This window comes from Cebus imitator, unplaced genomic scaffold (assembly GCF_001604975.1).
Source record: "Cebus imitator isolate Cc_AM_T3 unplaced genomic scaffold, Cebus_imitator-1.0 Scaffold76, whole genome shotgun sequence".
Classification (NCBI taxonomy): Eukaryota; Metazoa; Chordata; class Mammalia; order Primates; family Cebidae; genus Cebus; species Cebus imitator.
Window position 1 is genome coordinate 5476854 of NW_016107391.1, and position 14770 is coordinate 5491623.

The following is a 14770-nucleotide window of genomic DNA, read 5'->3' on the forward strand; positions in this document are numbered from 1 at the left end:
GAAATTGTATCACTGCTGAAGAACCTAAAATTAAGTATGTGATTTTGCTCATTTGTATACAATGGGAAGTAAATCATTTCATGGACTTTGTGCAATGAGTTCGAAATGCAGCTGCCAAGTTCTCTCAACCTTGCACTACTGGGTAAAAGTCTCTATTTCTCCATGATCTTGCAAAGTGTTCTAATGCACTCTTTTATTTATTTCCTATGTTAGGGGAAAGCTGGGGTTCATGTTCTGCATCTTTAAAAGATAAGGGAAGAGACGAAAAGATACAATGTCCCTTTCTCTTGGAGTCCATAGGGGTACTTCCGTGCAGTTCAAGGCAATTAACTTAGTCCTGGCCCCTTAGAGGCTATAATGAAATATTGGTTTTAATGCCCATGCGAAAATAAGGACACAGTTATTTTTTTCAAGGCCTAATAAAGTAACTCAAAGGGTGAATAAAAGAAAATTTGTTATACTTTGTATGTCTTTTCCAGGTCCTTTTGGTGTATATTTCATGAGGATGTAGGTGCATGGAGGGGTCCTGAGCACATTCACAGGAAGTCTAAATGAAACAGAGGAAAGCAGAAGTTACAAGAACTTTGTTGTAGAAGAGAGAATTTAAAAATTTTTAAGTTTTCTTCAATTAAAAAATAAATAAGCAAGTATTATCTAAATACTAGAAAATGGATAAAACAAAGAGAAGTTTAAAATTTTTAAATCAACTAGAATCCCATGTTGTAAAAGAATGTTTTCTATGCATAGCTTTCACTTACCAAAAGGGCATACATATAGTTTTGTAAACTGCATATTTCACTCAGTGATGTATTTTGATTCTAGGGGAACAGGCAGGCACAAAAGTTCTGAAGGGATCTTGTGGGAGAAGAAATGAAGAGAGTCAACCAAAAAATATGGGCTTTATAGACTGGTAGGTGATAAAATGGAAAAGCAAAGAACATACTGATTTCATTTCCTTTAGATATATGCCCAGTAATGAGATTGCTGGTTATATGGTAGTTGTAGTTTTAATATTTATCAGCAACCTCAACAATGTTTTCCATAACTACACTAGTTTACAATCCCACTAAACAGCAGATGAGTTTTCCCTTTTTTCCACATTCTCACCAACACTTGTTTTCTTCTATTTTGTGATAAATAGCCATTCTAACAGAAATTACAAGGCATCTTGTGGTTTTGACTTACATTGTCCTGATGATTAGTGATATTAAGCATCTTCTTCCATATTATTGGCCATTTCTGTGTCTCGTTTTGAGGAACTTCTATCAAAGTCTGGTGCCTTTTTTTAATTGGGCTATTCGTTTTTTGTTTTGTTTTGTTTTGTTTTGATTTGTTTTACGGTTAAGTTCCTTATATAGTCATTCTGGATATCAATCCTTTGTTAGATGTATAGTCCACAAATATTCTCTCCCATTCTGTAGGTTGTCTCTTAATTCTGTTAATAGTTTCCTTTGCTGTGAAACAGCTCTTTAGCTTGATGTAATCCCATTTGCCTATTTTTCTTTAGTTGTCTGTGCTTTTGCAGTCTTATTTTTTAAATCCTTGCCCAGCTCAATATCACAGAGCACTCCCCCTATGTTTTCTTCTAGTAATTTTATAGTTTCCAGTTTTACATTTAAGTTTTTAATTCATTTTGGTTTCATTTTTGTATGTGGTGAGATGTAGCTGTCCGATCTCATTTTTCTGCATGTGGATATCCAATTTTACCAGCACCATTTATTTTAAAAAACTTTATTTTCCTCAATGTATGTTCTTGGCATCTTTGTCAAAAATCAGTTGGCTATAGGTGGGTGGATTTATTTCTGAGCTCGCTGTTCTGTTCCACTGTCCACTATATCCTTGTATCCTTTTATATGCTATTTTGGTTACTATAGCTTTGTAATATATTCTGAAGTCAATTAGTGTAATGCCTCCAGATCTGTTCTTTTTTCTCAGGATTGTTTTGCATACTTGGATTCCTTTGTGGTTCCACATAAATTTTATGATGGTTTAAAACCTCTGTTAAGAATGTCATTGATATTTTAATAGGGATTGCATTAAATATATAGATTATTGAGTAGTATGAATTAAAATTTTAATTACTAAGTCACACCAGCTGTGTTTTAAGCACTCAATAGCCACATATGGCAGATTATTGAACACTTCCATTATCACAGAAGGTTCTATCAGACAGAACTAGCTTTAACCATTCAGCTACTAAAGTATCTATAGTATCAGAAGGTGTCTAGCTGTCTCTTACCTGTCTACCATCAATCATGAGACTTTTTAACTCTGGAAATAGTTGGCATTGTGTTTTTCCTGCTTTCATTCATCCTGGAGAAATGTGAAAGCCCCCTTGCCTGAATGGATAGATTGTCCTGTTCTCAGTGGCATCCAAAGACAGAGGAGTGCTTCAAGCAACCAATCTTTCCTGCACAAAGTTTATTGATATGAGGACATAGTTATGAGCTTCAGTGAATGAAACAAATTTTTGAAGCCCTTGTTAAAGAAAAGATTTATAAGGGCCATTTCCAGCTCAAAAGCACATACTCTATCAGCAGAAAGCCTCACTGCATAACTCAGAATACCTGACAGCATCACCACAAATCATCTTGACCAATCATGTAGGAGAGCCAAATAGTAACCTGACTTGTAAGAATCCAAACTGCTAAATGCTGGTCTTCCAAGAAGTAGAAAGACAATGAGATAAGAAAATCTAAAACAGCCAGAACAAGGAGTATCCATCAGAGATTAAAATACAACCAGGCCAACTGCCACTGTGGACAATCTGCAGTGTTTTTATAACATGCAGGGAGTGAGGAGTAAACAGAACCACAGTGAGTTAGTTATGGAGAATTCATGACCAGTTATTTACTGGTTTCCATTATGAGAATACACACATAGCAGAGGATCACCAGCTTATTAGTACCTGAAGAACTGACTTTGGCTACTTTCCCCAAATGTGTATTACATGCCATTTATGTCAGAAACAACCAGGAGTTTGTTTAAAAACAAAATCAGGCTGTTGACCCCATCCAGATCTATTACATCAGAATCTGGGAGTGGAGCCCAATAATTCGTATTTTATAAGCACTGCAGGTGATTCTTATGCACGCTGAAATTTGAGGACTGTTGAACCAGAAGAATAATTTGCCTTCTCCTGCACTATCTCACGCTGCTTTTTTCCTTTTCTACCTTTTTCTCCTCCTCCCCTTTCTTGTATTATAAAGAATATACTCAAAAACACAAGAAAAGTTTTATGTCTGGCACACATACATTATAAAAATTAAAGCATTAATATTTATTAAATCATAATTGTTTTTGCAAAAGCATTTTTAATAATGAATATCTAATAATATCACATAATAGTAATATAGTTAATTATAATAAGCCCACTTTCCAGTGTTTTGAGAATTTATTAAATATTATGTTTCCAAAAAGTTTTTAATAATTTGGGAGAAAGTATATTGTTAACTGAAAAGAACACTTCAGTTATTTTTACATAGCATTTTTACAAGGTATGATTGGAACTATGAAAAATGTTAGTGTCAAATGAAAAAAACTACAAAGAAATAAGCCAAAATGTTAAGAAAAACAACTGCCTCTAAGTAATGAAATTATGATTGTTGCTTTTCTTTTTATTTTTTATTTCCTATTATACAACTAATATGTAAAAAATATATATATAATTAGAAAAAAAAGTAAGTGAAAATAATACCACTTTAAGAGTTTATAGTGCCTTCTCTTTGATTGCACTGTGTATTTGGACCATGCTGATTTGCGTCTCAGCCCTAACCCTTCTAACCTGTTTGTATGTATTCTATTTGCAATTTTTTGAATTAAACTTCTCGTTTTAAAATGCTGCAATTTGGTTTCTAACTATAGTCTGTTTAAATAAATTTACTTATATGTTCCTCAATCTATCCATAATAACAACAAAAAGAATTAGAAATATAATAAGGGGAAGATAAGAGGCCTCAGACTGATAAGTCTTATAAACAATATGTAGAGCCAACCATTTTAAACAGAATTTGATTCCCAGTAATAATCACACTAGTATACAAAGATATCTGCTCACAGCAGTTTCTTGTGGTACTATCCATAAAGGAACAGCTAAACAAATTATAGGGTGTCCATCAAAGTGACAGCATGTAATGGTTAGGAAGATGAATCTTCTTATGGGACAATAGAATGTGGCACCTAGGAAGCAGAAGTAACCAAAACTCTAAATAGAACTACCAAGATACTGGAAATATGGGAATAGACAAACAAGTTAAATGACTTATAAGGAAATAACTAGCTAAGCCCAAATTATGAGGGATTATTTAAGATCCATTTTTTCTAAGAAGTTAATGGCAAAAAAGAAAAAAAAAGCGGTGGGAGAGCAGGGAAGGGAAGACAGGAGACTGTTTTAGGGAAAAAAAGAAAGGGAATAACAATCAAATGCAATGTATGGATTATGCTTGAAACCAGAATAAATCAACTACAAAAGACATTTTTGAGGCAACTAGAGACATCTGAATATATATCAGGTTTTGGAAAATATTAAGGAATTATATTACATGTGATAATGGCATGTGATGGGATAATGGCATAGAGGCTATGTTTTCAGTTTTTAAACTGAAAAGTATTTACAAGTAAAATGAAACAATACTTGGGACATGCTTTAACATATTCCCTTAAAGAAACTGGAGGAAGTAAATGAAACAAGTTGTCAAATATGTTGATAATTTCTGAACCAGGGTGGTAGGTATATGAGGATGCTTTTTACTATTCTCTCCATTCCTGTCTGTTAATTTTTTTAATAATGAAAGTTTAAGCGAAATACAAAAGAATGGCATAGATTTCTACATGTTGAAGGGATAACAGAAACAGTTATAGAGAATATAATAAGGTGATGTAATAATGTATGTTGCTATAATATTAACAACTAATATATATAATTTATTATGTGTGAAGCACTGTTGTAAGTATAGTTTGTGGACTAGCTCACTTAATCCTTACAGCAACATTATAATGAGGGAATATTTACATCCTCATTTTATTAATAGAATAGGAACATGGAGGCACTGGCAAGTTAAATCGCCTAAGGTCATAGTAAGCTACTAAGTAGTAGAGCTGGGATTTAAACCCAGACTACATGGAACCAGAGTTTATGCACTGAACCACTATACAATCCTTGCTTCTCACAGATGCAGAATGATTCCAGGATTTATTAAGGAAAATAATCAGGGTATATGTAGACGGTTGTATATAGTATGCTCTACTTTTGCTAAATATATCCCACATACACACTGTATAGTTTTATTTCTATAAACATGCATAAGAAACTATAAAGGCAGTTTAATTGGGGAAGAGAACCTGGGGATGGCAGGCATTCAGTTTTTATGAATTATTTTCTTTATTGTTTTGATTTTTTTCACCTGGAGCATGAATGGCTTTTTTATGTCAAAAAGGATAATCTGGGTTTTAAGATAATGGGCCATTTTCATTTTCTTGTTTATAATTTTCTAACTAAAAACAAATCTCCTAAAATGTTATTGCAATATTTAAAAGTAAATAAAAATTTTAAATTATATGTAAATATATGTAAGTAGAACAGAAGAATGAGACTGATCTTTATGTTCTACATAAGAAGAAATTCATGATAAGTAAAAAAAGAATATATTTTGGAGTTTTCTGGAAATTAATTTTGAAATACGAAATTTATATCTGCATTTTGTTAAAAGTCCAGAAGGATATACACCAAGTGGGTAACAGTGGTTATCCTTGGAAGTAGTTGTCCCTGCTTTGATTCCCCTACCTGTCACCTCCAGTCATGCCCCAAATAGGCTGAGCCCCTCTTTGCTCTCCTCTGCTTTCCGGAGTCCCTTCCCCAAACAGCTTTCCAGTGTGGCCACCCTAACTGCAGTGTGTTCCCAGCAAACATAATGGGCTGTCATTATATACTTCCAACAGCAGATAGGAAGAGAAGGGATTCTTTCAGTCACAATTGTATTTCCAGCTTAAGAGTACAACAGTGGTGGGGATTAAAAAAAAAGATGGAGTTTATGTTTTTCAGATCTTTTATTCAACAGATATTATCGATCACCTACTGTGTGTCAGACACTCAGTAGACATAAAGACTTTAGCAGTGAGTGCAATTGACTGCAACATTGCCCTCATGGTACTTCACTGTTGGGAGAAAAAAATAGTTCTTTAATCTCAAAGTATTGGGAAACCAAAGAATGAATATAAATTTTGACAGCTTTGCTAAGGATCATATGAAGAATGAAAGTAAGCCTCCATACTAGAAAACAGTATGCTTGGCAGTTTTGAGTTGTTGAAACTGACCTCTTCTTACAGTTTGGAAACCATTTTTACTCTCCTCCATTAAAAACTGAAACTTTATAAATGATAAATGTACACTATGATTTCTCTTCTTTCTTTCTACAGGGTATGCTTTTGTTAATGCACCTTTTTGTTATCTCTGTATTAGTGGTATGAATCCTATCAGATTAAGAATAAAAGTCTCTGGCCTGCAGCCCTACTCACCTGCTTTTAGTCTCCTGAACTCACTTAATCCTTCTTGCCAAGCAAGCTCTGTACAAACTGTTAGCTTTTTCTTCCCGCTTTTTGCTCAGTTCACTTTCATTCATGTTAGATTTCAGCTCATTGGTTACTTCCTCAGGGAGAGCTTTCCTTGACCTTCTCTAGGTCAAATATTCCTACTAGCTGCCTCTCTTAAAACACGTATCCCATTTGAAATTTCACATTTGCTTGAGTTATCATTTGAATAATACCTGATTCTTCTACTAGGATGTGCTCTCCATGAAGACAAGCCAATTTCTGTTCCCCATTGTTATCTCCAGTGCCTGCCACAGTGCCAGCACTTAACAGCTATTCCACACATATTTGTTAAGTGTATTAAGACAGCAAAGGCATTTATTTTGTTTCTTTCTTCCAAAATTTTAGTGTATTCTGTATGGGCCTAAGAGAAGTTATTCAATCAATATATTGTACATGGATTTTAAGTTGAGGCTCTCTATCTTATGGTGTTATTCCTGACTGCCAAGCCCTTTTTTGATTTCTGAATATTTATTGAGATTTATTTGTTCGTAGTCAATGATTTCCATTGTCTTATTCAAATTTAAGTGATCACCAAGATAACTGAAATGTTTTCCTGCTCAAACTTTCTTTCTATGAAAGAACAGTAGCCAGTAAAATTCCAATTTAGAATGCCAATGGCTTCATGTGGCATTTGTGGGAAATATGGAGAGATTAATGAGGGCTTGAGATCAGTCACTGAGTAGAAATTGGCATTTTTTCTCCCTCCAACAACCTTTCTCTATGAAACCTTGACTGTCAGTAATTGTCACATTTGGAAGCTATCTAGAAAGAAACAGGACTCTAAGGCTTCACTTTTCTCCCAGAAGTCGAACAGTTCATAAAGTTGGTCATTGGGTTCTTTTATGAGATAAAGAATTTTTTTTCAGTCAACTTTTCTTTCTGAGAATAGGTAGGCCAGTGAAATTTCAATTTGAAGTTTCAGTGGCTACAGGGAGGTAACACTGAGATGGACTCCAAAAATCAGGAAATAAGGAAAATTGGATTTTTCTACCGCAAGTTAAAACCTATAAAAATAATAGGACAGAGTAAAGCAGAATTTTACAGTTGTGGAAGGTGAGGGTCAGTGAGTCAGAAGGCATCCAAAATCACACAGTTGTAAGCTGCAGAGAGAGACTTTGATCCCAAAAAGCCTGTGTATAGTGTTCATGCCCATGACCACTATGATAAAGGCCCATTAAGTACATGAATCTAGCTCATTATCTGCCTATGGGAGAGTTGAATGCACCACACTATCATAATTCTATCATAATTTAGTGCGCTAGAAACCACCAAGATTATTCAACTAAACTTATGCTTTAATCTCATACTTACCAAGCAAACAAACTGCTGATAATACGTTGGCTTTTGCATGCATTTGTATGGTGAGCTACAAATATGCTGGTCAAAAGACATACATAACTAGCCACCATATTAATTATATTTCTTAGCATACATTAATAAATTGACATTCTATTACAGATCACTTGCGTGTGAATTTAGTTCAGTGTAGTCCATTCTGGAGACTTGGCGTCTCACCGGGACCTAGCTTAGGATCATAGCTATTTACTGCCACCCTTTGGAGAAGTGTCTGAGGGAACAGCTGGCTTCTTAGAGATAATACATGTCCCTCTATGATGGTGTGTGTCTCTCTGGCTCCTCACAAAATTAAATACAGTTCATTTTAAGTTCACTGGTATACACTGGAACTGTAATGAGCTCTTATTATGGAAGATAACAGAATTCAAATTGTTTAGAATTTTTATCAAATCATCTTTCTCTCTAAGAGCAAAGAAGTCAAGAAATGTCCAATTTGGAGGGATCATTAGTGGCCAAGGAGTTCACAGAGAGGTGATTTGAGACACGGAAAGATCAATACATTTAATGAGTGTGACAGAGTACCCTCAACAAACTTTAGTTGCATTCAATTCTAGCATGGGTGTTCATGTCAAGTCAAATTTTTTTCTTCAAACCCACACTCTGATAACTATTTGCAAGTACAAGTTCAATTTGAGGCCAATGAATTCATACAGAGCTCAAAGAGAGTTTAGAGAATCACAAAACCCTTTGTAAATCAGGTCAATAAATTTAGCACTGGGTCCTTTACATCAAAATGACAGTTACCTTATAGGTGAGTATTTTTTTTTTTTTCCTTTAGAACACCTTCTCGGTCCTTAGACATCAGAGAACATCTGATTTGGAGGTAGAGGTCAGTGCATCAAATGACAAATTTACTTAAAGCGTTCTCTTAAATCATAAAGTCAGAGAACTGGAAAGAATTTTTAGGTTCATCTAGTCTATTTTCGAACTCAAGTATAGAGACTCCTGGGACGTGAGGCAGTGGGAAGTAAAGCCATGGGAGTTTCAGTTTTACTCAATGGTATTTAATTTTAAACATTACTTTTACACTGAAGTAACCATGCATATGTGATGGAGTACAAGGCAAAAAAACAAAAAAAAACAAAAAAAAACCTACCCTAATTTTCAAAGTAAAACATAATACTTCAAAGAAAATTTAGTAGTAGGCTCCTTCCAGCTGTGGTCATAGTTCTTTGAGGGCTTGAACACATTCCTCTACTCTATTTTTGTGGAAGAATTTAACAAACCTAGAGCTAGTACCATTTTAAACAGGCTCAGGAAAGGAAAGGGCCTCAGCCTAGGTCATACAACCAGCATTCGTAACTGAATCAAAAATGGAACCCATATGTCCAATGTGCTTTTTTGCAGTCCAGCAGGCTGCTTCTGAATTTAGATTCAGAAACTACTCCAGTTATCACACTCAAATGAGATACTTTCTCCAGATGATTGTTTGCATAGGAGGAACATGAGCTTCAATATCATGGCAAATAATTTTTTTAACATCCATTTGGTGGTTTTTCTGTTCCTTAAAGTTGTTCAAGGCTATTCGTGTACATAGAAGTGAAAAGTGACATGGTAGGGACCCAAACCTATAAATATCTGAGGTCTAAATGGTAGGACAGGACATGGAAATAAGGCCCATTAGAACAGTGTTTCCCAAAATATGGTCCACAGATATCCTGGATCAGAATAATCTTCAATGCTTGCTAAATATGCAGACTTCCAGGCCTCACTCTACCATTCAGAACCTCTTGGTAATAGATCCCAGGAAACCACATGGAAACCAGTTATCTCAGGTAATTCTTAAATGCTCTGAAGTTGGAAAACCACCACCTGAGATAGACTAGAGAAAAGAGGGCAGTAGAGGATAAAATGGCATATAACATCTTACAGTCCTAAAGCTCATATGGCAAAGCAATGCATATATAAGCTCTTGTATGATTCAAAAACTGTATGTGATGGGTAGACCCAGGGAAGGTGTTTTGATTTACAGATGAAAAAAAATGACAATCAGCTGACCAAATGGGTTTTAAACTAAATGTGAAATTGGAGGAAGAAAAAGCAACCAGATAAATATCCATAAAAAACACCAAATATTAATATTACAAGGAGAAGGGCAACATGGGAGACAGATGGGGAGCTGGAGGTAAAACATCAGGTGTCTGCCAATCCTGTCCAGATTTTTTTTTTCTTACACATAAATTAGGAATAACTGCATCACATTTTAAAGTGTTTCACAAAATTTTAAACATAAAAACTTGTAAAGTGCATGACATTATTATTTATCATTTTCGAAGGCATTCTATAATTATTTTAGCATGAGATCAAGGAAATAACATAAGAGCAAGAAAAAAATGATTTCTCTGAGAAATTAACAGGAAAACAGAAAATAGTCTGAAAACAATCATTTTAATAATATCTCTAACACATGCAAAAATGTAGTCATCAAAGAAAACTCAGAATTAAACTATAAATAATCAGATATCATTTTCAAGATTTGAACAAGATTTGGAGGAAGAACACTGCATATATCAATGTGGAGATGAAAGGATACATATGCCCCCTTCCAAGACATACACTTGTGAAGGAAACAAGGCTATGTGGAAATCCATGAACTTGAAGTAAAATCACAGTGAGGAGTAAATGAAAAGACAGGCAAGTAGAACATTCATTGTATGAACATATCACAGACTGTCTGGTCAGAGGGACAAAATCAATGATCTCTTCCAGATAGGACCTCTAAATTGGCTCCACTTCAGGTAGAGCAGAGATGAACGGAGTGCTTTATTTCTTCCTCCACCACTGTAATTCCCTTCACTACAGGATATTTTACTGGTGATGTTCAGGTGTTCAGGAAGTGAATGTCTTTCTCTCAGCTATTTTTCAATGAATTTTGAGAAAAAAAATGCCTATTCTAATTTAGACAAGATGGACCCATTCTCATACTGCAGAGGAAAGTAACACAGAGGAAAGGGAAGAGGGATAACAGCTTAGCCTCACAGTTAAGAGGACAAGCTTTGTGATCTGGAGCAAGTTCATCTTTCAGTACTTAAATTTCACTTCTGTTAAAGAGAGAGTAATACCTTCCTCAGGGGCTTTACATGAGGATTGAATAAAATACACATGAAATGCTTAGCACAATGATGTGTAGTAAATGCTCGATACTTGGTATTATTTGTATGCCTCAAGAAGGAGACTTCTTCCAACAGGAATATACTCTTCTTTGCTCTGGGTTCTCAAAATTTGGCAGCAAAGTCTGCTTTTGACAGCTAATTAGAAAGCATTGCTTGATTGGAGTTAAACTACAGAAACTATCCAGTATAACCTATTTTTTCCCCTAATGTTCATGAAAAAGTCCACCCATAGACAGTGGCACAGATTTTCTGTTATGATCGATCACAAATGTAAGATCTAAATGTAAATAACCAGCCTGGTCAATGGTGTCCATTTTACTTTCTATAGCTCTGAACCCAAAGATTATCCATATGAACCAGGCCTTTCCTCAGACTCAGATGAATTTAGGTGAAAAAAACTGGCTTCCATTTGCTCACATTTCTAAAACAAACTTACACCAACTATGCAATAAAAGGTTGATTTAAAAGTTAATATAAGAAAAGAAATAAAATTGGCTTCAAATAAAAAAAGTATTTCATTTTCCAGCCTGTGTTCCCTTGGAAGCGTAGTTGAACGAACTAAAAAAAATGGGTACAAGTGATGTCTGGTATGATTTTTGTACTTATTTGCAAGGTTGCAACAGAAGAAAATGAAACCATATAACAAGGTGGATATAATTATATGCTCAAGTCAATATCTACTTACTGCTGCAAATCCTGCTCCATCTTTTCCCTCTGGTGTCTCATGTTGGTTTGGCTTTATCATTGCTTATAAAAATTTATCTGAATAAATTAAAGGAACCAGCCAGCCTTTTCATCAGAGTATAGTCATACAGAGATCATCTGCAAAATGCAATGTTCTTTTCTTTTTCAAGACCCTGGAAACATTTTCACTATTTGACATGCAAGAATCTTCACTCTTGCAATGATCAGTGCAGAGAGGAGGCATCGTAATCAAGGAAAATGCCTACCAAATTGACTCCCCTCCTAAAAGCCATCTGTGTATAACGATTCCCCTGCAGCAACTGTAAAGTCATAAGCAATTGAGAGAGTTGCTCAAGCTAAGAGAAAGCGCAAATCACAGAATTGAGAATTATAGGACAATAAAGTCAGCCTGGCCACAGAAGATCTAAAATCACCCAAGTTATAAAATGTGGAATGATAAATCTTGTGTTATTTCATGCTTATGAAAGCTAACATATTTACTAGCTTCTGCCAGCACCCCACCTCCCCTTCTTTTGTTTCAATTGAAATATTAAGGAATACAAACATTTCCTGTTCCCGGAGCTTAATTAGTAACTAAAGTCTAGATTAGTTGGCTGTCTGAATCACAAGAGGAAAGGGGAAATATTTAAGAAATGCCTCAACAGCTCTAAAATTGTTCTGTCTTTGGCCACATGAAGACAAAATAAGAAAATCATAGAATTTTATTGCAATAAATTTAAACCTCTAACTTTACAAATGTTTGGGAATGATGTTCTCATCTCTCCTTTCTCATTGCCCTCAGTTTCAACCTACCTCAACCTATTCATGTCCTCTACTATATTAAAGAGCACTTGCCAGTGCCAGAGATCTAGGCGTCATTTCCGTTGAGCCCACCTCTAAATCTCCTTGGTTCATGCCCACTTCCGTCCATCCTTGTGGTCTCTACCCAGCCCATACCTTCACTATCTCTCCCCTAGATGGCTGTGATAGCATCTGAGCTATTGCTGTGCCTTGCCATCTTGCCCTAATGCATACCCTCTTCTCAGTGGGGAGGTCAGAGAAATGCTTACAAAGAGCTAACTGCATCACTGTCATATTTTTTTATGATTTTTCATCACACTCTGAATAATGCCCAAGGCTCCTAACAGACTCACAAGACCCCTGGTAACCCCAATCAAATTTCTTCCACATCTGCCACTCATTTGTACCCACCACCTCAAATTCCATTTAATTCTTCAAACACAACATGCTCTCTCTCCCATTCCCACATCCTGCTCCTTCTGCCCCCAATACTCTTCTCCTGTCACCTCACTAACTACTGTTTGCATTAGGCTGCAGCCTAATGCTCATCTTCTCCAGAAAATCCCGAGCGTTCCTGCAGATGTGACTGTGCACCCCTCTAGTGTGCTCTCGGAGCTCTCTCTGGAGCTGTCACAAAGCACTTGCTCTATGTTATTGCTGTTGCTCGTTAGGTATCTGCTTCTCAGCTAGCCGGCAAGCATTATGACAGGAAGGATCAAGTCTATTTTGCTAATTTTAATTCCCTACCTTTTAGGATAGTTTCTGGGACAGAGAGGGTATTTACATTGTGTTTCTTGAATAAAGGAATGAATAAACTTACATAATTGTTCAAATTCTTAGTGATCTAGGTAAACATTTAGAACTAGATATCAAATTAGTATTTCTGCTCTACTAAAGTTCAGGGATATTTGTTGCTAATTTCATGCTATTAATTTATTCAGTTAATGTTATTTTAAGTGTATGAGTACAAATAGCCATTGAGTATAACTTTAGAGCTTATAAAACACTTCACTCCTAAATCCAAAATCCTGTGCTATACATTAGTAACTATATAACCTTGTTTTAAAAGATGAAGTTGTTTCCTTCCTTTTTTCCTTCCTTTCTTCCAATTCAGTCAGAAAGTCCTGTCACAAGGGAGGCATTGGGGAGGGTGGGAAGGCAGGGATTGGGACCTGGCAAAGAAGAATTTCAAATGGGCCAGCAGACCAATAGGGTTAAGTGTTTGCCTATGAACAGGGTTTAGGCAAATTAAGTAAACATATTGAAGATCATGGGAGCCAAATTTCTCACTCCTGAAGAAGGAAGGAAAGAAGGAGGAAATGAGAATGAACTGTGATATGAATTAGACCTAAAGATATCACTATAAACTCATGGTTTTCAATATGTAACCCTGGGACAGGAATAATTTTGCAGATTTGAGAAACAACAGGAGAGCCTTGTGGCCAGAACATAATGAGCAAGGCAGAGAGTAGAAAAATAAAATAAAATAAGAAAGAAAGAGAAAAAAATGAAACCTCGAGTTTACCAGGACCTATTAAACCAGACTCTCAGTAAATGAAACCAAAAAGTTATTTCACAAGTTATTTTTAAGCACTTAAAAATAGATTAGCCAGGCATGGTGGTACATGCCTATAATCCCAGTTGCTAAGGAGGCTGAGGCAGGAGAGTCACCTGAGACCAGGAGATCAAGGCTGCAGTGAGCTATGATTGTGCCACTGCCCTCTAAACCAGGCAACAGAGTGAGAACTCACCTCTAATACAGTAATAATAATTTTAAAATGTACAGTTTCCTACACTAAAGAAGGACCTTAAAATATTAACACAATCAATATTTCTAACTTTAATGACATCAGAAATATATGTAAATAAGAAACCAGGAAACCAAGAGGAGGAAACTGAATTCAGTCAGCACTAAATGAAACGGCACAAGCTAGCAATTCGTGATCATTGGTATTTTCTGTTGCTGAGCCATTTTCAAGGATTAAAATCCCAGCACAAAAGAAATAAAATGTTCACTATTTTTTTCTTAAAAGAATATTAACATAACTCTAGATAATCTGCTCTTGGGGTTGCTATTTATACTAAGTTGTATAGATAGAAAAGTTTATATAAGTAATTTGAATGGTAAATACCATTGTCATGACTACATAATTCTACAAACATTCTTCCTTTAGTAAAAACTGTACTAATACTATTGAGAATAACTGTTCCTGCTAAAATATTTTAAA

At 35.4% G+C, this 14770-nt stretch overlaps 1 protein-coding gene across 1 annotated transcript in view; it reads right to left on the reverse strand.

Moving 5' to 3' along the window:
- Positions 1-356: 356 nt before the first annotated feature.
- PRELID2 (PRELI domain containing 2) overlaps positions 357-14770 on the reverse strand; it is a 300771-nt gene continuing 286357 nt past the window's right edge. The window contains exon 8 of the mRNA XM_017532304.2: positions 357-547. The gene's annotated coding sequence lies outside the window, so the exon portion shown is untranslated. The remainder of the gene's footprint in view (positions 548-14770) is intronic.